This window comes from Mus caroli, unplaced genomic scaffold, assembly GCF_978045245.1.
Source record: "Mus caroli unplaced genomic scaffold, Mus_caroli_1 scaffold_14, whole genome shotgun sequence".
Classification (NCBI taxonomy): Eukaryota; Metazoa; Chordata; class Mammalia; order Rodentia; family Muridae; genus Mus; species Mus caroli.
The window spans coordinates 61,586,332-61,613,632 of NW_028227269.1; positions in this window are offsets into that span (position 1 = coordinate 61,586,332).

Genomic DNA, 27,301 nt, shown 5'->3' on the forward strand with positions numbered 1-27,301 from the left:
GTGAATTTAAACAATTGAATATTATTTCTAAAATATAAAAAAGGTAAATCTCCATATTTTATTTTTTTTCTTGGTGTTTTACTCGGCACTAGGATGGAGAATGTAAGAGTGCATTTTTTGGTACATAATGTAGCAAATAAAGATTGGAAAGTAGCACCACAGATCTCTCTAGGTCAAGTGCTACAATCAATTTAGTATGACATATCAAAGACACCATGAATAAGGTTTAAGATATTGTAATGACCACTAGCCCACTTTTAGGCAAAAGTGTACAAGAATATTACCTCTAAAGGATGTAACCCCTTTTGTTCTGTCCTCTCACACTAAAAATAGTCTATTGCTAGGCATTAAACTTTCTAATATAGAAACCTAAGTAGATTTTTGAGATGATAGGTGGTTTTAATTAATTAATTAATTAATTAATTAATTAATTAATTAATGTATTTGGTTTTTCAAGACACTGTTTCTCTGTATAGCCCTGGCTGTCCTGGAACTCACTCTGTAGGCCAGGATGGCCTGGAACTCAGAAATTCACCTGCTGCTTCTGCCTCCCAAGTGCTGTGATTAAAGGTGTGTGCCACCACTCCCTGGCTTTTTCTGATTCTTTTTTTTTGGGGGGGGGGGGTATGGTAGTTTTTGAAATCTTGAGATTGTAGTGAATTAAGTCATTTCAAATTTACTGAGCAAGAATTATAACCTAGGCCAACACATATGTCAGTGGGTAAAGCAATTGCAGAAACTAGACCTGAATTAAATCCTTAGGACAAACACAAAGGTGAAAGGAGAGTGCTGACACAATAAACATGTTCTCTGAGAGCCAAAATGTGTCATTCAATACACACAGCCTTTCAAATCATACACAAATAATAATAAGAAAAACATTTCAATCATGAAAATCACTTGATGTTTCATTTTAACTATGTGCTATATATTTGACATTCTGATTTTAATATATAGTCTTTCCAAATTTCACTTATGTATTTAGTACATTTATATCATAAGTGTCTACCTATGCCAAGCCTTCAACTCTGCTCAGCCACAAAATACCCCTCTACAAAATTCATGTCACCATTATTTTCTTGTGCAATTCTTATGCAGGAAATCATATTGCTGTGAGTTCATGTTTGTACTATCTATGCCATGCCAATAAGGTACCATTTAGAAACATCACTCTTATAGCTAGATGTGAGAAATTGCCTTTACAGAATGCCTGGCCCATCCATATGTGTGTGCCAGCGTGTGTGTGTGTGTGTGTGTGTGTTTGTGTGTGTGTGTAATATGGGGGCCAAACATTCCATATTCACTTATTATCTGTACTCTTACTAATTGTGAGGCTCAGTATTAACTAACTACCATAGCTGAAAAGCATAGCTATTTTTTTCTTCCCAATTTTTTATTAGGTATTTTCTTCATTTACATTTTAAATGCTATCCTGAAATTCCTCTATTACCCACCCCCTGCTCCCCTACTCACCCACTCCCTCTTCTTGGCCCTGGTGTTCCCCTGTAATGAGGCATATAAAGTTTGTAAGACCAAGGGGCCTCTGTTCCCAATGATGGCCGACCAGGCCATTTTCTGATACATATGCAGCTAGAGACATGAGCTCTGGAGGTACTGGTTAGTTCATATTGTTGTTCCACCTATAGGGTTGCAGACCCCTTGGGTACTTTCTCTAGCTCCTACATTGGGGGACCTGTGTTCCATCCAATAGCTGTCTGTGAGCATCCACTTCTGTGCTTGCCAGGCACGGGCATTGCCTCACACTAAACAGCTATATCAGGGTCCTTTCAGCAAAATCTTGCGGGCGTATGCAATAGTGTCAGCGTTTGGTGGCTGATTATGGGATGGATCCCCGGGTGGGGCAGTCTCTGGATGGTCCATCCTTTCGTCTGAGCTCCAAATTTTGTCTCTGTAACTCCTTCCATGAGTGTTTTGTTCCCAGTTCTAAGAAGGGACGAAGTGTCCACACTTTGGTCTTCGTTCTTGTTGAGTTTCATGTGTTTTGCAAATTGTATCTTGGGTATTCTAAGTTTCTGGGGTAATATCCACTTATCAGTGATTACAAGCATAGCTTTTTTGATGAAGCCTGGGTGCTGCACCAAAATGTGTGTGTAAAAGTATATATTTAGAAGGCAATTTGGTGCTATAATTACTTAACAAATTGAGAGTAATATATTTTTCTACCACGACCTATGACCTCATCATCTATAGGTTCTTAGACCGGATTATGAACCAGATTTAAGTTCCCATGTGTGAGTTTACCTTAACTCCATCATTGAAGCAGTTGTCTACTGACAGAACATTTACTGCCAATATTTCACCAATGGACATATCTTGCCAAGTTAATTGCTGTTCTAAATTGCAGGGGTCTGAGATGGGTAAAATTATTGTTGTTCTTTTTCACTAGGAATTTTGCATGGCCACTTCAAGTGCTGTGAATTCTAACCAACAGGGAGGAGGTTCCAGGTCTATTAGTTTGACTTTTTCCACTTTGTGTGAGACAATTGTGACATCTTCAGCAATACATTTCATGATCAAATTCTACTCACCATTGATATCAGTGTGGAGATTCTTCAAAAAACTGGAAGTATGTCTACCATATTAATAATGCTTAAAAACATTACCCATTTCATAAGTTATACAGAAACAGTAGGTTTTCTTCTTTTCAAATAAAACAAAGAGCATAAAATAGCTCATTATTTAAAAAAAAACCTTTTGCTTTTTCCATTAATCAATGTTAATTTAAATCCTCATGTCTTCAAATATAGTTTAATAATAATGAAGGAAAATTTATAGGTATTAAACACGAATTTGTTATATATAACATAAATAAACTTAACAAGGAATAGCTCCAGCACACACACATTTTTCACTATAAATTTTATTTTCTAAAGCAATGCTTTGCTATGCTCAAAAATTTCATCGGTCTAATCCATATTATGTACATACACTATTTCCATGAATATTGAACACTCATTAATCTTATAAATATGTTTTTTTACTTCATTGGAATGTGTGTGTTACCATTTAATTTACTACAAATGGGAATGCTATAAGATTCAATGTATAATTTTTGATACTTGCCAGATATGTCATAAAGTCAGTTTTATAAGCTCATGTATGTGAAAAAACTATAAAGAAACATTTAGAAAACTGGCAAAATTGTGAAAATAGCAGTTCAACACAGCAGACTACATGTTTAATTCAAATTTAATAATATCATTCTCAGTACTGACTTGAACATACAATTTAGTGAAAGGTGATATAAAATACTATGTGAAGCATTACAGATACAAGATAAATATGATTTAATTTATTTCCTGTTACTAGTTTTCTAGCTAATATTTTTGTACTTAAATATTAAATGCCTAGCATTGAATAGGAAAATATATTCCATAGAGTCATTCTGAAATGGATTAATCATTCTTTATTATTTTAACACAGTGCTTGCTTTTGATATTACAGAAAATAGTTTTATCCATTCTTTAATTTTCATTCTTAAATTCTATAATGTATTATTCAATTTTTACGAACCTTTGCATTTATTGCTTGTTTTGAATTTGCTTTTTTAATTTATTATTTTGAAATCTCACATCAACCACTCTGAGCTCACTCAGGTCCCAGTATTCCCATGTCTGCCCCTCCCCCAGGATCTCCCTATGTACCCAACCACACCCACCTCCCAAAAAGAAGGAAAAACACATGTCTACTCTGTTTCTTTATACTCACTGCATCAGGGTTGAATTCTTAGTGGCCAGACTCCTAGGAAGGATGAGTCTTTGTCCATCTGCTTCTGCATCAGAAGCCATCGACTAAGGAGAACCAGGGAGGTTCAGGGACAGCTTTCCTGTGAGGGGCAGGGATAGCTCTCATACCTCATCCCATTGCTGGTGTATATATGTATTGCAGATTTATATTTTATATTAAATTATATTTTCAGTATTTTTTCTGACAAATGTGAATCAGTTATCTTACATTTAAAGCTGTTTTATGTCAAATTATTTCTTTGTGCTCACCACTAGTTATTAGAGATTACTAATTGCTGACCGAACTATTATACTTCTGACAGTCAAGCAAATATTCCCTTTTAGAATCTTTATTTTAGGATGGAATGAAATCTGTTGTTTTAGAAAAACTCTGCAGTTGAAGCTCGTGTTAAATGTTCCATAATTTGGACATTATTATAATTAGTCTAATTTTAAAAGTTACTAATTTGAAGATTTGCTTTGCTTAAAAATATTTTCATCTTTCTGAAATATGTACATTACTGAAAACTTCAAAAACAGTGAAAGTGTGTAAATATAATTATAATAGAGAACTGTGTATGTTAATTTATTAACATCCATGTACATATTTATTACTTATGGTAATTATTTTTACTACACAGTTTACATAACAAAATTCAATGGTTTTTGCACTTTGAGGAAACCATTTATTTTCTTTTACTTTAGGATATATCAAACTTCACATCAAATATCAATTGTAAAACATTATGTTTTAACTCTACTTACATCATAAAAATTATAAAAGCTTTCTGATTAATTCTGTGTCTATTTTTCTGAAAAACAATGCATGTTTGATCAAAATATTATATGAATTATAATAGAAAATGTATTAAGTCAGGTAACAATATCTTATTATTTTAGTGTATCCAATCACATTTCCTTTGAGCTTTCCATATTGAACATATTATCTTTGACATTGAGGTTGTCTAATTTTGTTCTCCACTCACTTTCTCCATCTATTTATATTCCCTATGATTGTGTGAATACTCATTAATGTAAGTATGGTAGATAATGCAATCCTGGTTTAAGCTTCTAAAATGCCCTTACATGATAGATTCAATATTATAACCACCAAATCATCAGCGAGATAGTCATAATTCAATATTTATTGAATATTTGTAAATATGATTGGTCAACAAAGTTACCAAAGATAATAGCATACTTAATTTCTAATGCAATTTTAAAATATTATTAAAAATAATTAACTAGTGCATGGTTATAACAAATTTTGTTTTCCTCTATAATCTATCAGATAAATAATCAATATTACTATACTTTTTCCACTGGTTAACACCTCCACTTACAGGACTACACTGTTAAGCATATTCGAGATTACATAGTTCTCTTTTTCTATTGTCACCTTCCTTGTCTTTCAATCCAATCCAATATATTAAACAATATAATACAAAGAAATTATACAAAACTATTTTGAATCTAATTTCAGGAAAAATAATAAATTGACTTTGATTTTACAATGTATTCACCAAAGAGATTTAAGACTTACAAATACGTTATAAGAGTATATGCTATGCTAAATTTCTAGACAAGTTCCTTCTAATTGGTAATGTAGCTTGCGCATCTGAAGCCTTTAAAGAGGCTAGTAACTACAAAGAGACGTACATATCTTACAGGTGTCACTGTAATTTTTTTCTTGATGATGCTAACTAATACTTGAAGAGAGTCTTGATCCTTTCATTTAGTAGATCGGAAAATATCCATAAGTCATGAGCTTCTTGGTAATGTAGGTAATAGATCAAGCAACATATATAATATATATGTCTTAGTTTGTTTGTCGGTTCCTAAAATTAAATACCTTGATAGCAATGTAAGAGAGAAAAAGGTTTATTTTGGCTTGTAGTTTCAGAAAAATTCTATTATTGTAACAGGGGTGATAAGCCAATGGATAAAGGAAGCTAGATAGCAGTGGTGAAAGGGTAACTGCTTACAGTGCCTTGACTCTCAAGAAACATAGAGAAAAGAGGAAGTAGGGCTGGGCTATACAACCTTGAGTCCTATCCAATTGACCCATTTCCTCAAGCAATACCCTGTGTTCTATAGGTTCCACAATCTTTCTAAATACAACCAGCAGTTGGGACACAGTGGTAAGGATGAAGCTAAGGAGTACATTTCATAATTAACCTAAAGCAACAACAACAAAATATTATTGCAGGATAGCTTCAATTTTCCATGACTGGTCTAGACAGCAGAGCATCTTCTAGAAGGAAAGACAACATCTAGTATATTAAAACTAACCTAATTAATATAAAATATATTTACTTGATTTAATAGGAACTGTAAAAGTAAAATGGTCATTGGTTGGTGAAGAAGACATTTCTGGCTTCTTTAGATATTTTCTTTAGTTCTGTCATGTGATGTTTTTCTGGAAACTGTCTTTTGAGAATATGTTTATGTTGAAGCAGACACATCAGATGATGTTTTGCAAAGAACAGACATGTGGTGTTTTTCTGGAGGCAGCCTGGAAAAATGGGAATTTGATGCTTTGTTATAGTGATGCTTAAGAGAACATGTAATCTTTTGAAAGGATATAAGTATTGCCCAATGGACAGTAGGTAATGATGGATAGCATTGTTAATCCATGATATTATTTGCTCAGCATTGTTGGGCTTTGATCTGACTTGGCTTTGCTGAAAATGCTGGGTGACATTGGTACAGTTTACCATTCTTTGTTCATAATTCTTTGTCATGGCTTTATAAAGAGAAAAACAAAAAAACATTTTGGTGGTGTTTCAGCTGCTTCTTGCTGCTTCTGCAAACACAGGCTGACTGGCAGAGCCTTGCAGTTTCTTCTGGATTAACAAGCATTGCAGATTCAAAAATGATGTTTGCAAAGTGATCAGGCTGCTGCTATTGATTCATATATACTGTACTGCTGATATCCTGATAACACAGGCTAGATTTGCTCCAAAAAATATTCCCAAACAGGTCTACATCCTCCTTTGCTATATTAATCTTTCATTACCAATACCTCTGGTAGCTAGTGGGCTAGAAGGTACTTTAAATTATTTAAGAACCCTTATTAAAAGTAGGTTTTTAAAACATCTAAGCCTACATGCTGGAACAAGGGAAAGATACAAGAAATGGGATATTGGAATATATTATATATTTTAATATTTTATGAGAAAATAAAGATTAATAAAAGATTAAGATTTTCCAGGGAAATAAAGTAGCCAAAGACTATATTGTCATTTCTTTGTTTTCTCTTTTCAAAAGTACATAAATAAATAAATAAATATATGGGCTTATTGAGATTTGCTTTCAGGAATGTAGATAAATAAGGTCCTTATAATCTGCAACCCTATAGGTGGAACAACATTATGAACTAACCAGTACCCCCCGGAGCTCGTGTCTCTAGCTGCATATGTATCAGAAGATGGCCTAGTCGGCCATCAGTCGAAAGAGAGGCCCATCGGTCTTGAAAACTTTATATGCCTAAGTACATGGGGAATGCAAGGGCCAAGAAGTGAAAGTGGGGGGGAGGGCAAGGGGGACTTTTGAGATAGCATTGGAAATGTAAATGAAGAAAACACCTAATTTTTAAAAAAGGGGGAAAAAAGACACAGGATGCTAAAAGGAAGGTGAAATGTTCTACCTGGCATTAAACTCAGGAAGTAAACAATGCAATAGCTTCAGGAAGTCACTTAAACTGACTAGATTTATTAGGCCCCTCCCCTGAATCATTTATGTAACAGTTGGGACTGCTATGAGACACTTGCTGACCAACTAAGCTGCCTAGGAATTGCAGAGAGCAGCTAAGCTGTCTGAAAGAGACTTTGCCCAGCTGAGACACATGGAAAGGATACTTGGCAGTCTCTTGAAATACCTGAAGGCTGTGCAGTTAGCTCTAGGTTTTTAGCTTTCATGTGTTGTCACCTGAGGGTGGCCTTTTGGTAAAGCAGCTGTTGTTGAGTTATTTCTGCTCCTACATGTAACTCCTCACACATATTATTGGAAGTATCCCAGTATTACTTAGTGGTTTCTGGATCCTCACTTTGGTCTGTCATTGGTTCCCTACCTAGGGTGAGTAGACATTTATCCATGTATCCACAGGAAGAGTTTCCAATAACACACCAACAGTCACACACTGTCAATTGTTGTTGTTGTTGTTGTTGTTGTTGTTGTTATTTAATCTGCTCTTCTCTCATCACAATAACTTGTGCATCTTTCTGTGTTAGTACATAAATATAACTATTTCTTTTAAAACTGGTAAATGTTATCCTGATATACTATAGTTTATTAAACTTCCATTTGTTTGACTCTCCAATTGTTGCAACACATCCATGAATGAAGCTGTCTGTGACTTTGTGAAAAAACTCCAAGTAAACAAGACAAGAGCATTGTGATCTCTGTTCTTCCATAACATGGGCAATTCTTGAAATGTGCTTTTGAGCCCCTCCCAGGTGTAGTAGATAGGAGTGAGCATACTTGATTATTTACTACAGTTGGTTATTGTTACTAATTTATATGCCCCTTTGGAAAAACATGTTTTGCCACATGAAGCTTGTCCCTGTGGTTGTACAACTTACTAAGTTGATTCTTCTTAACTTTCAGAGTATAAATTGTCTGATTCTTTGAATAAAGGTGGCTATTGCATGAGAAAAAAAAATAAGGTCCTTACAGAATATTTGAAATGACTCTGGAGTAGAAGATAATGGAGAAAAATATTAATCTTCCTTACAATATATGAAGTCAAGTATATTACCAAAGATTATTTGTTCAGAAAAAATTAATAATTCATCTAAAAAATAACACAACCAACATACAATAGAATGAGTGGACTCTCAGGGCAAGACAGTTTAATTACTCAAAAAGCAAATGAATAGTAACCTATATACCAATCTAACTTTTACTTAAAGAAATGAGAAGGTACCTCCAGCATAATGCTTAAATTTAAGGCATATCAGCAATCCCTACAAAGACCTGCCTTAGGTTGACTTTTAGATAATATAGGATAGTAATAGTGTTTTATTTTGATTTCATTTTAAGATAGATTGTCACTCTATGGACATGTCTAGTCTAAAACTTGTAGACATGACTAATCTAAAATTTTCAGAAATGTGCCTGCTTAGCTGGGATTGAGGCATGTGCCACTTGCGTGACAGTGGAATTTTGTTGTTGGTGTTTGCTTTTCTTTCTATTTTGTTGTTTTTATATCAGTAACTGATGGCAAACAACTACTAATTTAGAAAATATATATCACTTATACCAGGTTCCTTTGAAACCATATGTAAAAATACACCTTGTAAAATTTTATTTATCTATATTATATCCCAATATTAGCTCTACCTCCCCTGCCAATACTCCCTCAAACAGATCCTTCCCCTACATCTGCCCCCTCATCCCCTCACACACTGCACCTACCCTTTCTCCCCTCCTAGGCATATCAAGTCACTACAGAACTAGGTGCACACTCTCCCACTGATCGAAATAACCTGAGTCCTGGATGGCTTGTATAACTAGAGAGAGAGGGAGGAAAAGAGAGAGAGAGAGAGAGAGAGAGAGAGAGAGAGAGAGAGAGAGAGAGACAGACACACACACAGCAACACAGAGAGACAGAGACAGACAGAGTCAGAGACAGAGAGAAATGAAGACAGAAATAGAAGCAAGCTTATTTCTATTTACATTTTTAGTTCGAGTCAATGACATGGTTTGTCTGAATAAATATATCTTTTATAATGTAGAAAAAAAGGTTTAAAATTTTAATTTATTTATTAACTTTACAACCCAATATCAACCCCCTCCTCCCAGTAACCCCTCACTCAGATCCTATCCCCCATTTCTCCCTTCTCCTCTGAGAATGCTGAGATTCCTTCTGGGTACCCCTCCCCACACACATATACCCTCCGCCCCTGGCACAACAGTCACTTCAAGGACTATCCTAATCCTCTCCCACCAAGGCCAGATAAGGCAGGAGAGTTTGGGGAATGGGATACACAGGCAGGCAGGCAACAAATTCAGGGACAGCCACTGCTCTAATTGTTGGGGGACCTGAATGAAGGCTAAGCTGCATATCTACTACATATGTGCAGTGGGCCTATATCCACTCCTTGATCACTCTTTGGTTGGTGATTCAGTCTCTGGAAGCACCCAAGGGTCCAGGTTAGTTGATTATGTTGGTATTTTTGTGAGGTCCCAGTTCTTTTCAGTTCACTCAAACTTTCCCCCAACATTTCCTAAAACTGTCCTAGCTCCATTGAGTATCTCTCTGTGGGACTTTGCATCTCTTTCCATTGGCTTCTGGGTAGAGCTTCTCAAGAGGACAGTTATGCTAAGCTCCTGTAGGCAGGCAAAAGATTCAGGGACAGCCCCTGCTCTAGTTGTTGTGGGAATGGCATGAATACCAATCTGTCCATCTGGTACATATATGCAAGGGGCCCAGATTTACTTGTTCTCACTCTTTAGTTTGTAGTTCATTTTGTGGGAGCCTGCAAAGGCCCAGGTCAGTTGACTGTTGTATTTCTTGTGGGAGCCATGTCCTCTTCTATTACCTCCATTTTTTCCCCCAACTCTTCCATAAGACTCCCCTATTTCCATCTAATATTTGGTTGTGGGTCTCTGCATCTATTTTCTTTGACTGCTTGGTGGGACTTCTCAGAGAATAGTTATGCTAGGCTTCTGTCTACAAGCATAACAGAGTGTCATTAATTGTGTCAAAGATTGGTGTTTGCTCATGGGATAGGTTTCAATTTGGGGAAGTCATTGGTTGGACATTCCCTCCATCTTTGCTTTTTCTTTGCCTCTACAATCTTGTAGGAAGGTCACATTTTGGGTCAAAATCTTTATGGTTGGGTTGCTTTCCTGACCCTCCACTGGGAAATGTTAATTAAAAAATGGGGTACAGAGCTAAATAGAGAATAATCATCATAGATATGTTGAGTGTCCAAGAAGCACTTAAAGAAATGTTCAATATCCTTGGTCATCAGGAAAATGCAAATCAAAATTACCCTGATGCTGGTGAGGGTATGGAGAAATAGAAACACTCTTCCATGGCTGGTAGGACTGAAAACTTGTACAACTACTCTGGAAATCAGTTTGGTGGTTACGCAGATATTGGGAATAGTTCTACCTCAAGAGCAAGCTATACCACTCCTGGGCATATACCCAAAATACGCTCTAGCATCTCACAAGGAAACTTGCTTATCTATGTTCATAGCAGCTTTATCAATAATATCTAGAAACTGAAAAAAAAAAACCAAAAACTAGATGTCTTGCAACTGAAGAATGGATAAAGAAAATTGGTTTCTTTGCACAATAGAATACTACTCAGCTATTAAAAACAAAGACAACATGAATTTTGCTGGCAAAGAGAGGGAAATCGAGAATGTCATCCAAAGTGAGGTAACCCAGATCCAAAACAATATGGATATGGTATGTACTCACTTAGTGAATATTAGTCCTAAAGTACAGGTTAAACACACTATAATCAAGAGACCCCAAAAAGCCAAATAACAAAGAAAGTCCAAAGAAGAATGGTTGAGTCTTCCTCAGAAAGGGAAATAAAAGATACAGGAGGTGGGTGGAGGGAGAGTAGTGGGATGGAATGTGGCATCAGATGTACAGAGAGAGAGTAGAAATTGCCAGTGGTGGTTGGGGGAGCATTCACTAGGACATGTTGGAGACCTAAGATATATGGAGATTCCTGGAGGCCTATGGAGGTGACTCTACCTGATATTCCTAGCAGTGGGACATATGAATTCTGAAGTAGCCAGTTCCTGTAGCCAGGAAAGATTCCCCAAACTCACTTTTCATTTTTAATTTTCCTTCCAATGGAGAAGTTAGGTCAAGGACTGAAGGAGCTGAAAAGATTTACAATTCCATAGGAAGAGTAACAATGTCAACCAACCAGACCCCCAAAGCTCCCAGGAACTAAACCACCAACCAAAGAGTACACATGGGCATACCTATGGCTCAAGCTAGGTATATAGCAGAGGATTTCCTTGTCTGTAATCACTAGGAGTAGAGCCTCTTAGTCCTGTGGAGGCTTGATGACCCAGGGTAGGGGAATGCTAGGGCACTGAAGCAGGAGTGGTGGGTGATTGTCTTTATATGCCATCATAAAGACAGGGGGAGGGGAGGATATAGGGGACTTTTGGTGGGGAACTGGTAAGGGGGATAACATTTGCAATGACAATAAATAAAATAACCAATAAAAATGAAGAAATATTTTAAAAAATTTTTCCCTAATACTGTAGACTCTCTCTTTAACATATGATTGTTATTGTTATGACTGAAGAACTCATACCTTTTGAGTTATTGACTACCAATCTTGTTAATTAAAGCTTATGATCCAATATGCGTTTCTCCCTAGCTCTCATACTACAGTAAGAAATGTAGATATTTGTTTCTTAAGTTATATTAAATGTAGTACTTCCTGTACCAAATCCTAAAAATCGGTAGGTCCCATCTACCCTCAGAATAATACTCCAAACATAAGCACAGTCAGCTACATCATGCTTTATAACCCATAAAGTAATCTAAGTACCCTCTATTTTCTTACTGTTACATTATTTTCTGCCTTCACTGTGAGTCTTCCTTTCCTTTTAAACGACACAATGATATTATCTTATGGTTTACATATCATTTTAAAATCAGAAATCCAGTTGATATTTTTTCCTATAAACTACCTGCTATTGCTAGTGTTTTCTCTCATACTAAAAACAGAGAAATGTTCCATAAAAATAAGAATATTTGCCTTCCTTTACAGAAGTGAGAGCGGAAATATGTGTCATAGTGGAGAGGGTCAATTTATTTTTTTCAGTTATTAATTGATTTTCAACAGGAAACCATGATATATATAGATATAATATATATCAAGCCATGATATATAATATGTATATAGAATCAAAATATAAATCTAAATATAATTAAGATACTGTCTTAGAAGAAAATAAGACATATTATCTAAATTTAGAAGAAATGTGTCAAACTAAGAAAGATTACAATTGGAGCAGCTGGGGCGCAGGGTCTGCTGACACTCGCCAACTGCCCACAACACCCGCCACAGGATCTTAAGACTTCTGGTGAGGGGAGCACAGCTTCTGCTCCAATCCAATTGCGCGGGACCTGAGACTGCATTAGTTAGGGAAGCAGAAACCAGCCTGAGTAGGGCCACAGGCCTCACCCGGCCGGATCAGCGCCAGGGTAGCGGGAGCGCAGGGTTGCCTGACACCCGCCAGCTACCCACGACCCCCGCCGCAGGATTTTGGGACTGCTGGTGAGTGGAACACAGCTTCTGCTCCAATCCAATTGCGCGGGACCTGAGACTGCATTAGTTAGGGAAGCAGAAACCGGCCTGAGTAGGGCCACAGGCCTCACCCGGCCGGATCAGCACCAGGGTAGCGGGAGCGCAGGGTTGCCTGACACCCGCCAGCTACCCACGACCCCCGCCGCAGGATTTTGGGACTGCTGGTGAGTGGAACACAGCTTCTGCTCCAGTCCAATCACGCGGGACCTGAGACTGCTCTGGTTGGGGAGAGAGAAATCCGGCCCACACAGGGCCACAAGCCTCTTCCGGTCAGAAAAGCACCTGAGCAGCTGGGGCGCAGGGTCTGCTGACACTCGCCAACTGCCCACAACACCCTCCACAGGATCTTAAGACTTCTGGTGAGGGGAGCACAGCTTCTGCTCCAATCCGATTGCGCTGGACCTGAGACTGCATTAGTTAGGGAAGCAGAAACCAGCCTGAGTAGGGCCACAGGCCTCACCCGGCCGGATCAGCGCCAGGGTAGCGGGAGCGCAGGGTTGCCTGACACCCGCCAGCTACCCACGACCCCCGCCGCAGGATTTTGGGACTGCTGGTGAGTGGAACACAGCTTCTGCTCCAATCTTTAAATAGTGACAACGATAACAACTAACCCCAGAGATTACCAGATGGCGAAAGGTAAACGTAATAATCTTACTAACAGAAACCAAGACCACTCACCATCATCAGAACCCAGCACCCCCACTTCACCCAGTCCAGGGCACCCCAACACACCGGAAAAGCTAGACACGGATTTAAAAGCATATCTCCTGATGATGATAGAGGACTTCAAGAAGGACGTTAATAACACACTTAAAGAAATGCAGGAGAACACTGCTAAAAAGGAAGAAGACAATAAAGAGGAAGCACAAAAATCCCTTAAAGAATTGCAGGAGAACACTGCTAAAGAGTTACAAATCCTTAAAGAAAAACATGATAACATAATCAAACAGGTAGAAGTCCTTACAGAAAAACAGGAAAACACATCCAAACAGATGATGGAAATGAACAAAACCATACTAGACCTAAAAAGGGAAGTAGACACAATAAAGAAAACCCAAAATGAGGCAACACTGGAGATAGAAACCCTAGGAAAGAAATCTGGAACCATAGATGCAAGCATCAGCAACAGAATACAAGAGATGGAAGAGAGAATCTCAGGTGCAGAAGATTCCATAGAGAACATCGGCACAACAATCAAGGAAAATGGAAAATGCAAAAAGATCCTAACTCAAAACATCCAAGAAATACAGGACATAATGAGAAGACCAAACCTACGGATAATAGGAGTGGATGAGAATGAAGATTTTCAACTCAAAGGACCAGCAAACATCTTCAACAAAATTATAGAAGAAAACTTCCCAAATCTAAAGAAAGAGATGCCCATGAACATACAAGAAGCCTACAGAACTCCAAATAGACTGGATCAGAAAAGAAATACCTCCCGACACATAATAATCAGAGCAACAAATGCTCTAAATAAAGATAGAATACTAAAAGCAGTAAGAGAAAAAGGCCAAGTAACATATAAAGGCAAGCCTATCAGAATTACACCAGATTTTTCACCAGAGACTATGAAAGCCAGAAGATCCTGGACAGATGTTATACAGACACTAAAAGAACACAAATTCCAGCCCAGGCTACTATACCCAGCCAAACTCTCAATTAACATAGATGGAGAAACCAAAGTATTCCACGACAAAACCAAATTCACACATTATCTCTCCACGAATCCAGCCCTTCAAAGGATAATAACAGAAAAAAACCAATACAAGGACAGGAACCACGCCCTAGAAACAACAAGAAGGTAATCCCTCAACAAACCTAAAAGAAGACAGCCACAAGAACAAAATGCCAACTTTAACATCAAAAATAACAGGAAACACCAATTTCTTTTCCTTAATATCTCTTAATATCAATGGACTCAACTCCCCGATAAAAAGACATAGACTAACAAACTGGCTACACAAACAAGACCCAACATTTTGCTGCTTACAGGAAACTCATCTCAGAGAAAAGGATAGACACTACCTCAGAATGAAAGGCTGGAAAACAATTCTCCAAGCAAATGGCATGAAGAAACAAGCTGGAGTAGCCATTCTAATATCTGATAAGATTGACTTCCAACCCAAAGTCATTAAAAAAGACAGGGAGGGACACTTCATACTCATCAAAGGTAAAATCCTCCAAGAGGAACTATCAATCCTGAATATCTATGCTCCAAATACAAAGGCAGCCACATTCATTAAAGAAACTTTAGTAAATCTCAAAGCACACATTGTACCTCATACAATAATAGTGGGAGACTTCAACACACCACTTTCACCAATGGACAGATCATGGAAACAGAAACTAAACAGGGACACAGTGAAACTAAGAGAAATTATGAATCAAATGGATCTGGCAGATATCTACAGAACATTCTATCCTAAAACAAAAGGATATACCTTCTTCTCAGCACCTCATGGTACCTTCTCCAAAATTGACCACATAATTGGTCACAAAACAGGCCTCAACAGATATAAAAATATTGAAATTGTCCCATGCATCCTATCAGATCACCATGGACTAAGGCTGATCTTCAATAACAAAATAAATAATAGAAAGCCAACCTTCACGTGGAAACTGAACAACACTCTTCTCAATGATACCTTGGTCAAGGAAGGAATAAAGAAAGAAATTAAGGACTTTTTAGAGTTCAATGAAAATGAAGCCACAACATACCCAAACTTATGGGACGCAATGAAAGCATTTTTAAGAGGAAAACTCATAGCTCTGAGTGCCTCCAAAAGGAAACTAGAGAGAGCACACATTAGCAGCTTGACAACACACCTAAAAGCACTAGAACAAAAGGAAGCAAATTCACCCAAGAGGAGTAGACGGCAGGAAATAATCAAACTCAGGGGTGAAATCAACCAAGTAGAAACAAGAAAAACTATTCAAAGAATCAACCAATCAAGGAGCTGGTTCTTTGAGAAAATCAACAAGATAGATAAACCCTTAGCCAGACTCACTAGAGGGCACAGGGAAAGCATCCTAATTAACAAAATCAGAAATGAAAAAGGAGACATAACAACAGATCCTGAAGACATCCAAAACACCATCAGATCCTTCTACCAAAGGCTATACTCAACAAAACTGGAGAACCTGGATGAAATGGACAAGTTCCTAGACAGATACCAGGTACCAAAGTTGAATCAAGATCAGGTTAATGATCTAAACAGCCCTATATCCCCCAAAGAAATAGAAGCAGTCATTAATAGTCTCCCAACTAAAAAAAGCCCAGGACCAGATGGGTTTAGTGCAGAGTTCTATCAGACCTTCAAAGAAGATCTAATCCCAGTTCTTCACAAACTATTCCACAAAATAGAAACAGAAGGTACTCTACCCAACTCATTCTATGAAGCCACAATTACTCTGATACCTAAACCACAAAAAGACCCAACAAAGATAGAAAACTTCAGACCAATATCCCTTAGGAATATTGATGCAAAAATCCTCAATAAAGTTCTTGCTAACCGAATCCAAGAACACATCAAAACAATCATCCATCCTGACCAAGTAGGTTTCATCCCAGGGATGCAGGGATGGTTCAATATACGGAAATCCATCAACGTAATCCAGTATATAAACAAACTCAAAGATAAAAACCACATGGTCATCTCCTTAGATGCGGAAAAAGCATTTGACAAGATCCAACACCCATTCATGATAAAAGTCTTGGAAAGATCAGGAATTCAAGGCCCATACCTAAACATGATAAAAGCAATCTACAGCAAACCAGTAGCCAACATCAAAGTAAATGGTGAGAAGCTTGAAGCAATCCCTCTAAAATCAGGGACTAGACAAGGCTGTCCACTTTCTCCATACCTATTCAACATTGTACTTGAAGTCCTAGCCAGAACAATTCGACAACAAAAGGAGATCAAAGGGATACAAATTGGAAAAGAGGAAGTCAAAATATCACTTTTTGCAGATGATATGATAGTATATATAAGTGACCCTAAAAATTCCACCAGAGAACTCCTAAGCCTGATAAACAGCTTCGGTGAAGTAGCTGGATATAAAATTAACTCAAACAAATCAATGGCCTTTCTCTACACAAAGAATAAACAGGCTGAGAAAGAAATTAGGGAAACAACACCCTTCTCAATAGTCACAAATAATATAAAATATCTTGGCGTGACTCTAACTAAGGAAGTGAAAGATCTGTATAATAAAAACTTCAAGTCTCTGAAGAAAGAAATTATAGAAGATCTCAGAAGATGGAAAGATCTCCCATGCTCATGGATTGGCAGGATCAACATTGTAAAAATGGCTATCTTGCCAAAAGCAATCTACAGATTCAATGCAATCCCCATCAAAATTCCAAATCAATTCTTCAACGAATTAGAAAGTGCAATCTGCAAATTCATCTGGAATAACAAAAAACCTAGGATAGCAAAAACTCTTCTCAAGGATAAAAGAACCTCTGGTGGAATCACCATGCCGGACCTAAAGCTCTACTACAGAGCAATTGTGATAAAAACTGCATGGTACTGGTATAGTGACAGACAAATAGACCAATGGAATAGAATTGAAGACCCAGAAATGAACCCACACACCTATGGTCACTTGATCTTCGACAAGGGAGCTAAAAACATCCAGTGGAAGAAAGACAGCATTTTCAACAAATGGTGCTGGCACAACTGGTTGTTAACATGTAGAAGAATGCGAATCGATCCATTCCTATCTCCTTGTACTAAGGTCAAGTCTAAGTGGATCAAGGAACTTCACATAAAACCAGAGACACTGAAACTTATAGAGGAGAAAGTGGGGAAAAGCCTTGAAGATATGGGCACAGGGGAAAAATTCCTGAATAGAACAGTAATGGCTTGTGCTGTAAGATCGAGAATTGACAAGTGGGACCTCATGAAACTACAAAGCTTCTGCAAGGCTAAAGACACCATCAATAAGACAAAAAAACCACCAACAGATTGGGAAAGGATCTTCACCTATCCTAAATCAGATAAGGGACTAATATCCAATATATATAAAGAACTCAAGAAGGTGGACTCCAGAAAGTCAAATAACCCCATTAAAAAATGGGGCTCAGAACTGAACAAAGAATTCTCACCTGAGGAATACCGAATGGCAGAGAAGCACCTGAAAAAATGTTCAACATCCTTAATCATCAGGGAAATGCAAATCAAAACAACCCTGAGATTCCACCTCACACCAGTCAGAATGGCTAAGATCAAAAATTCAGGTGACAGCAGATGCTGGCGAGGATGTGGAGAAAGAGGAACACTCCTCCATTGTTGGTGGGATTGCAAGCTTGTACAACCACTCTGGAAATCAGTCTGGCGGTTCCTCAGAAAATTGGACATAGTACTACCGGAGGATCCAGCAATACCTCTCCTGGGCATATATCCAGAAGATGTCCCAACCGGTAAGAAGGACACATGCTCCACTATGTTCATAGCAGCCCTATTTATAATAGCCAGAAGCTGGAAAGAACCCAGATGTCCCTCAACAGAGGAATGGATACAGAAATTATGGTACATTTACACAATGGAGTACTACTCAGCTATTAAAAAGAATGAATTTATGAAATTCCTAGCCAAATGGATGGACCTGGAGGGCATCATCTTGAGTGAAGTAACACAATCACAAAAGAACTCACACAATATGTATTCATTGATAAGTGGATATTAGCCCAAAACTTAGGATACCCAAGATATAAGATACAATTTGCTAAACGCATGAAACTCAAGAAGAATGAAGACCAAAGTGTGGACACTGTGCACCTTCTTAGAATTGGGAACAAAACACCCAGGGAAGGAGCTACAGAGACAAAGTTCGTAGCTGTGATGAAAGGATGGTCCATTTAGAGACTGCTGTATCCAGGGATCCGTCCCATAATCAGCTTCTAAACGCTGACACCATTGCATACACTAGCAAGATCTTGCTGAAAGGACCCAAATATAGCTGTCTCTTGTGAGACGATGCCGGGGCCTAGCAAACACAGGAGTGGATGTTCACAGTCAGCTATTGGATGTATCACAGGGCTCCCAATGGAGAAGCTAGAGAAAGTACCCAAGGAGCTAAAGGGATCTGCAACCCTATTGTTGGAACAACATGATGTACTAACCGGAACCCTGGAGCTCTTGTCTCTAGCTGCTTATGTATCGAAAGATGGCCTAGTCGGCCATCAATGGAAAGAGAGGCCCATTGGACTTGCAAACTTTATATGCCCCAATATAGGGGAATGCCAGGGCCAAAAGAATGGGAATGGGTGGGTAGGGAAGTGGGGGGCGCTATGGGGGACTTTTGGGATAGTATTGGAAATGTAATTGAGGAAATTATGTAATAAAAATATTTAAAAAAAAAAAAAAAAGAAAGATTACAATTGCTAAAATTAAACAACACATGAGATATCTGGAAAAAACTTAGTGTATACATGTTGAATGGTAAAATTGCACACAAACACAGACATCAACATGCAGTCACATGAGGTGTGGCCATATGAAATGTTTGAACCTTTGGAAAAATAGACTTAAACTGAGATACAGAAGAAAGGAGAATGGAAAGAAACCAGTTTATATGAGGATGTGAGTAAAGAGAAGGACAGATAAATATAAAGTACTCAGGTGGTCAAAAAGAGGAAGTCACAAAATGAAATATAAATGGCAATTTTAGTGGCACCTAAATGTATCAGGGCATCTTGATGGAAGAACTGGAGATTATATTCATATCTGCAATTCTATAATGTCATTCTGGCTATCAATATGGAAAATTCATAAAACTGAATTTAAACAAAATAGTCTCATATTGCCTCTAATGGATTCTTGATGACAAAACAAATGGCTGAGTAAAAGAATGGTTAAATTATAAAAACTGAATTCTCCCAATGCAAATATTTTTAATGAAATAATAAAGTCCCTTTAAGAAAATATATTGCCAGACAGTAGTGGCACATACCTTTAATCCCAGGACTTGGGAGGCAGAGGCAGAGGCAAGCAAATTTCTGAGTTCAAGGCCAGCCTGGTCTACAAAATGAGTTCCAGGACAGCCAGGACTACACAGAGAAACCCTGTCTCAGAAAACAAAAATACCAAACCAAACCAAACCAAACCAAACCAAACCAAACCAAACCAAACCAAAACCAAAACCAAAACCAAAAACAAAAGAAAAAGAAAGAAAGAAAGAAAGAAAGAAAGAAAGAAAGAAAGAAAGAAAATATATTAACTGTGTTTATTGTTTTTGCAGGTAAAACCTTTTGACAAAAACAAATGAATAAACAAAAGGACAAACGTGCCTTTAAGTTACAGTTTAGATGCTTGTTGGGAGCCAAAACTAAATTCTTTATAATAATCCAAGTGAACTACCAAGTCTTAAGACATAAAGTTGGACCTCCTCCCCAAGGTGACTAAGTCCAGACAAAGGTCACCAACGGACTGTTCCCAGATGGACCCCCTCCTCAAGCTGACTAAGTCCAGATGAAGGTCACCCACAATTACCACAAGATGACGCCAGACCTGACTGACTCAAACAGCAGATGTCATAACCACAAGATGTACTTTTAGATATCCTTGTAGTCACCAAGAAAAATTACCACTGCCCCCTCCCCTGCCCTTCTGCATAAGGGTTATTTCTCATTGATCTTTTTGTATAAAAACTACAAATTTTGCTGAACACAATGAAGCCTTGACAAGATTCAGATTGACTTCGTGTCTTTTCTGTGCTTGGCTTCCGTTTCTCTCTCACCCCCCATTTGGTTTTAGGAGGAGTCCCCTGGAGACCCACGAATAACTGGACCTGCTGGACGGGTCAGATGCTAATATTTTATATCATGGTATGAGTCTCTATATATTAACTAATTGGATGCAGAAATTGTGATGAATTTGGAAAAAGACGTAAGAAGTTTTGAGATATATATCCAAATAATAACTAAAAATCAAGTGAAATGAATTTTAAGTATTTATAGCAGTATTTGCCCTACATATCATGTGTCTGCTCTCAACTTTCGCTCTAAAAGCAGTGCAAGCATACCTTGTCCTTTGCATGTGACATGCCACGGTCAAGACAGCAATGAGGCTGTCTATACTAAAATTGACATTTGCAATAACTCTATTTTATGAAAACCCAGTTTCCACTGTACAAATATTTTCACTCTCATGAAAAGTTTATGTCATCACTATCACAAACTTTATATGATTCTGCTGTCATTCTTCAGTAGCTAAATCAGTAAGTATGTTTTTGGATGTGCTGTGTGAAAGTGTTTTATTTCCAAAATTGCTGATTGAGTTGCTGACTTGAATTTCCTAAAAGATCAGAAAATGAATGTTGGGATTAGATAAGGACAAAATAACAACAGTTTTTAATAAGAATTCAAATATATACATTTCTTCTCCATTGTTGGTGGGATTGCAAGCTTGTACAACCACTCTGGAAATCAGTCTGGCGGTTCCTCAGAAAATTGGACATAGTACTACCGGAGAATCCAGCAATACCTCTCCTGGGCATATATCCGGAAGATGTCCCAACCGGTGAGAAGGGCCAGGGGAATGGGAATGGGTGGTTAGGAAAGTGGGGGGGGGGTATGGGGGGCTTTTGGGACAGCATTGGAAATGTAATTGAGGAAAATACGTAATAAAAAACAAAACAAAACAAAAAAAACAAACAAATATATACATTTCTATTAAATATATTCAAAGTAGTATATAGTCACCTTTATTACATTTTTATGGACACTTATTTTCATAAAATATATATTGATCATAATTTCTTTTCCCACAGCTCCTCCAACATCCTCCCCACCTCCCACCATCTAATTTCATGCCCAGTCTCTGTTTCTGAGATAAAATTCTTGGAATAGCATTAGGTTCATTTTCTGTTTCCCATGTACTGTTGGGCATAGGGCTTGTCCTTAAGTGTTGTTAATATATTCAATGAGACTTCATTGAAGGAGTTTTTTTGTTTGTTTGTTTCTTTGCAAGATATCTATTGGAGATAGTTTCTTCATTAGGGATGGAATCCAGTATTCAATTACATCCCTCAGTCCTGTGCATCCATGTGGCCTGTACTTCTGCTGGCCCTGTTTAAAAGGAATTAAACATATAAAAGAAACACAATCCAGGTCTTTTATTTAAAAACTGTAAACCTAGATTGGGCATGTTTTGGAGCGACTTTCATGTACATTCTGGCCATATGCCCCTTGTTAGTTGCTGTTTCTTAGCCATGTGATGACGATCCACCTCCTCTCATAGCAGCCTCCTCCTCCTTTGGTCTCCTTATTTTTCTCCTCCTTTCTCTACCTGAATCACAGATCCCTGTTAGGAAACTGAAAACCTAGATTCAGCTCACCTAATATAAGATTGTAATTCCAAGACTGTTCACAATAAAGAGCAATTCAAGACAGCAATGTTGAGCTTCTCTATTGATTTAGTTACTTGATTATCAGAAATATAAAAAAAAAAAAAAACACCATAAACTAAGAATGCTAGTTTTGAGAATTTTAATAAAGCTGATGAATTTCTGTAGTAATAGTTCTGAGTTATTTATCTGTTTTACTTTCCCCTATTTTCTACAACTTCTGAAATAAATCTATTTCTGCTTTTGTTAAAATCAAACATTAGCCTTAATTCCATACCAAAGAATAATTTCATGTATTGATCGAATCTATTTAACTATCCAGTACAAGTGGAAATCCTGGGGTAAAGAAACAAATAAAAACAGTGAAGCATCTGTCTGAAGGCCTTAGAAAGGTCTTGAGGCAGTGAAATTTCCTACAACAAGAAAGGAAATAAACCAAAAGAGCAAATTCAATAGCAGGACCTGCTTCTTTCCTTGAAGCAGCTCTGATTTCCACAGGAAAGGTCAATGTGTAAGCTGAGAGAGAAGCTGCTTACACAAGCTGGAGGGGACAAAGGATGCTCACCTTAGATCAAGGAAGGGGAGCCAAGAAGCACACAGGCTTGCTGTGTACCATAAATGCAATTTTTGGAATGATGACAACAGAAAAGATGCAATTCTTAGCATAGACTCAGTCCTGCCAAGAGCTGTCTGACAATGTAGGAAGGATTATATCAGGAGGAAAACAAAGCAATTATGAAGTTAGCTAAGTTTAAAACAAAACAAACCAGGGGAAAAAACAGGCATTAAGAAAAAAAAAAAGGAATGATGTCATTTGTATCTACTTGGTGACTGTATTTTCAGTGGCTCTTCAAAGACCTACGATTACTGATTTCTTTGGAAAATATCTACTTAAAATATAATAGTGTCTCTGTGCAGATTTTAATTTCTTTTTTGTCTGTCATTCTTTGGATATTTAAACCTAGACGTTTGCAAATGTTTTCACCCATTCTATAAGTTGTCTTTAAGCTTATTGACTTATATGCTGTTCAAAAGTTTTCTGACATAATATTACTTATCTATTTTTGTCATTCAGTCTTGTGAGTATTCTCTTTTTATAATAAATCATTGACCAGGACTGAAATTCCCCCCCCCTTCTTTGAAGCATCTTAAAGTTACCAACTTGATCTGTTTTTATATGATTTTTTGGATAATGTTCTAAAATTGGCATTCAATTATATTCTATTGTAAATGGACTTTAAACCCTAAACATTCAGTTGAAATTTAGTTGGTGACAGATAGAATATATATAATAAATGTCAGACGTAAAATTACTTTAAAATTTTTATGTTTTAATATTTTGTATGTTTGTCAATATGAAACTATTATAATGTATTTTGTTAAGTGTATTTGGTAATACACTTAAGAAACTACAGATCATTTTGATGTGTTCTTGGATTCTTTTGTTTTGTTTTGTTTTTTATTATTATTAGATATTTTCTTTATATACATTTCAAATGATATCCCAAAAGTTCCCTATACTCTCCCCTCGCCCTGCTCCCCTACCCACCCACTCCCACTTCCTGGCATTCCCCTGTACTGGAGCATATAAAGTTTGCAATACCAAGGTGCCTTTCTTCTCAGTGATGGCTGACTAGGCCATCTTCTGCTATCTATACAGCTAGAGACAGGAGCTCTGGGGGTACTGGTTAGTTCATATTGTTGTTCCACTTACAGGGTTGCAGACCCCTTCAGCTCTTTGGGTACTTTCTCTAGCTTCTCCATTGGGGGCCCTGTGTTCCATCTTATAGATGACTGTGGAGTATAGCATCCTTACTGAGGTAACCCAATCACAAAAGAAGTCATTAGATATGCATTCACTGATAAGTGGATATTAGCCCAGAAATTTATAATGCACAAGATATAATTTGCAAAACACAAGAAAGTCAAGAAGAGGGAAGAGGCTATGCCAGTGCCTGGAAAATACAGAAGTGGATGCTCACAGTCATCCATAAGTGTTCTTGGATTCTATGTGCTTTAAGGGTACTTAACAGGCAACAACTTAGACCCAGCTCTTTCTCCAGTTTCTCCAGTTTCTCCAGTTTCAGCATTCTCATCAAGGAACAGATCATCCAGACAGACATTAAACAAAGGAATGATGGAATTAAAAGATGTTATGAATCAAATTGTCCCAATAGATATGTACATTACCTTTTACCAAACAAAAAAAGAATATACCTTCTTCTCAGCACCTCACAGAACCTTCTCTAAAATTAACCTTAACCTCTGTCATAAATCAATTCTCAATACATACAACTGAATTAAAATAACCTTCTGTATTGTATCAGACCACTAAGAATTAAAGCTGGCCTTCAACAACAACAGAAACAACAGAAAGCCTAGAAACTCTTGGAAACCAACAATTCTCTATCACATGACCATTGAGTCAAGGAAGAAACTAAGTGAGAAATCAAGGACTTTACAAAATTCAGTTAATATGAATGTATAACATATCCAAACTTATGGAACATGATGAAAATCGTGGTAAGAAGAAAATTAGTAACACTAAGTGCCTTCTTGAGGAAAAAACTCATACTGGCAACTTAAATGCAAACCTGAAAAGTCTAGATCAGAAAGAAGTAAACACCCATAAAAGGAGTAGATGACAGGAAATAATCAAATCCAGAGCTGAAATCAATAAAATAGAAACAAAGAGAACAATATAAAAAAATCCAATGAAGCAATTTGTTGGTTCATTGTAAAATCAACAAGATAGGTAAACATTTAGCCAGAACTAACTAAAAAGCAGAGAGACAATATCAAAATTCATACAATCAGAAATGAAAAAGAGACAAAACAATAAACATTGAGGAGATCCAAATCTAAATTATACTTCTAAATCCAATACCCTATAAAAGTTGAATATCTAAATAAAAGGGACAAATTTCTACCAATGTTAAATCAAGATCAGGGAAACAATCTAAGTAGACTGATAACACTTAAGGAAATAGAAGCAGTCATTAAGAGTCCCCAACCAAAAGTAGCCCAGGGCCAGATAATTTTAGCACAGAATTCTACATTACTGTCACAAGCTTATACCAATACTCATCAAATTATTCTGCAGAAAGGAAACAGAAGGAATATTGACAAATTAATTTTATGAGGTCATAGTCATCCTGAAACCTAAATCACACAAAGACTAAACAAAGAAAGATAATTTCAGACCCTTTTATCCTATGAACATTGAGGCAAAATATTGACAAAAAAAAAAACTCACAAACAATCCACAAACATTTCAAACACATCATCCACCGAGATCAATTGGTTTCATCCCATATACAGGGATGGTACGTCCTAGGAAATCAATTGTTGTATTACACCATGTAAACAGACTGAAAGGAAAACAAGCAAAACAAACAAACAAACAAACAAAACCAAAACAAATCAAACAAAAAAATCTCACATAATTACTTCATTCATTAAATATTGTACAACCTTTGGAGAAAATCTAATACCCGTTCATGATGAAACTCTTGGAGAGATCAGGAATATAAGGCACATAAACATAATAAAGGCAATATATAGGAAGCTGATAGCCAACATAAAATTAAATGGAGAGAAATTTAAAACAATTTCACTAAAATAAGGGTAAACATAAGGCTTTCCACTCTTTATGTTTCCAATATAGTACTGAACTTTTAGCTAGAGCAAAAAGACAAGTAAAAGAGATCAAGTGGATACAATTTGGAAAGGAAGAATTCCAAATTTTGCTATTTGCAGATGACATAATAATATATAGAAATGACCCCCAGAAATTCTACCAGGGAACTTCTACAGCTGACAAACACCTTCTGCAAAGTGACTAAATATAAAATTAACCAAGAAAAAAATCACTAGCTCTCCTTTAAACACGTGATAAACAGGCTAAGAAACATATTAGTGAAACAACACTCTTCACAATATCCTAAAAAAAAATATATAAAATATCTAGGTATAATTCCAACCAAGCAAGTAAAAGACTTGTATGCAAAAAACTCCAAATCATTTAAGAAGGATATTGAAGAAACAAATAGAAGATGGAAAGATGTCTCATGGACATCATAGGATTACATAGTGAAAATTGCTATCCTACCAAAAGAAAACTAATGATTCAAATTCTCATCAAAATTCTAACACAGACCTTTATAATCCTCAAAAGTATAATTGTCATCTCCCTATGGATGAAACAAACAACAACAAAACAAACTAACTAAAAAAACAAACAGAACATAAAAGCTAAAATAATCCTGTACAATAAAAGTATGGAGTCATAACTACCATACCTGATTTTAAGCTGTACTGTGGTGTAAAAGTAATTAAAATCTCATTGTACTGGTTTAAAACCAGAAAGGTTGACCAATGGAACCAAATCAAAGTTGCAGAACTAATTCCACATACCTTTGATTTTTGAAAAAGACACCAAAACCATACAATGTATGAAAGAAAGAATCTTTAGCAAGAGATACTTTTCTTAATAGAAGTCTACATTTAGAATAATGCAAATTAATCAATATCTATCACCCTGCATAATATACAAGTTTAAGTGGATCAAAAACCTCAACATAAAACCTGACACACTAACTAATAGAAGAGAAAGTGGGGAATAACCTTGAATCCATTGACATAGGAGACAACTTCCTTAACAGAACAGCAACAGCTTAGGCACTAATATCAAAAATCAATATATCAAAATATATCAATATATCAAAAATCAATATCAATAATCAAGAACCAGCTATATAAATCCTGGGCATCTATTCAAAAGATTCTTCTCCATCCCACAAAGACTCTTGCTCAACTATGTTCAAAGCAGCTTTATTCACCATATCAGGAAACTGGAAACAATCTAGATATCCCTCAATCAAAGAATGGGTAAAGAATG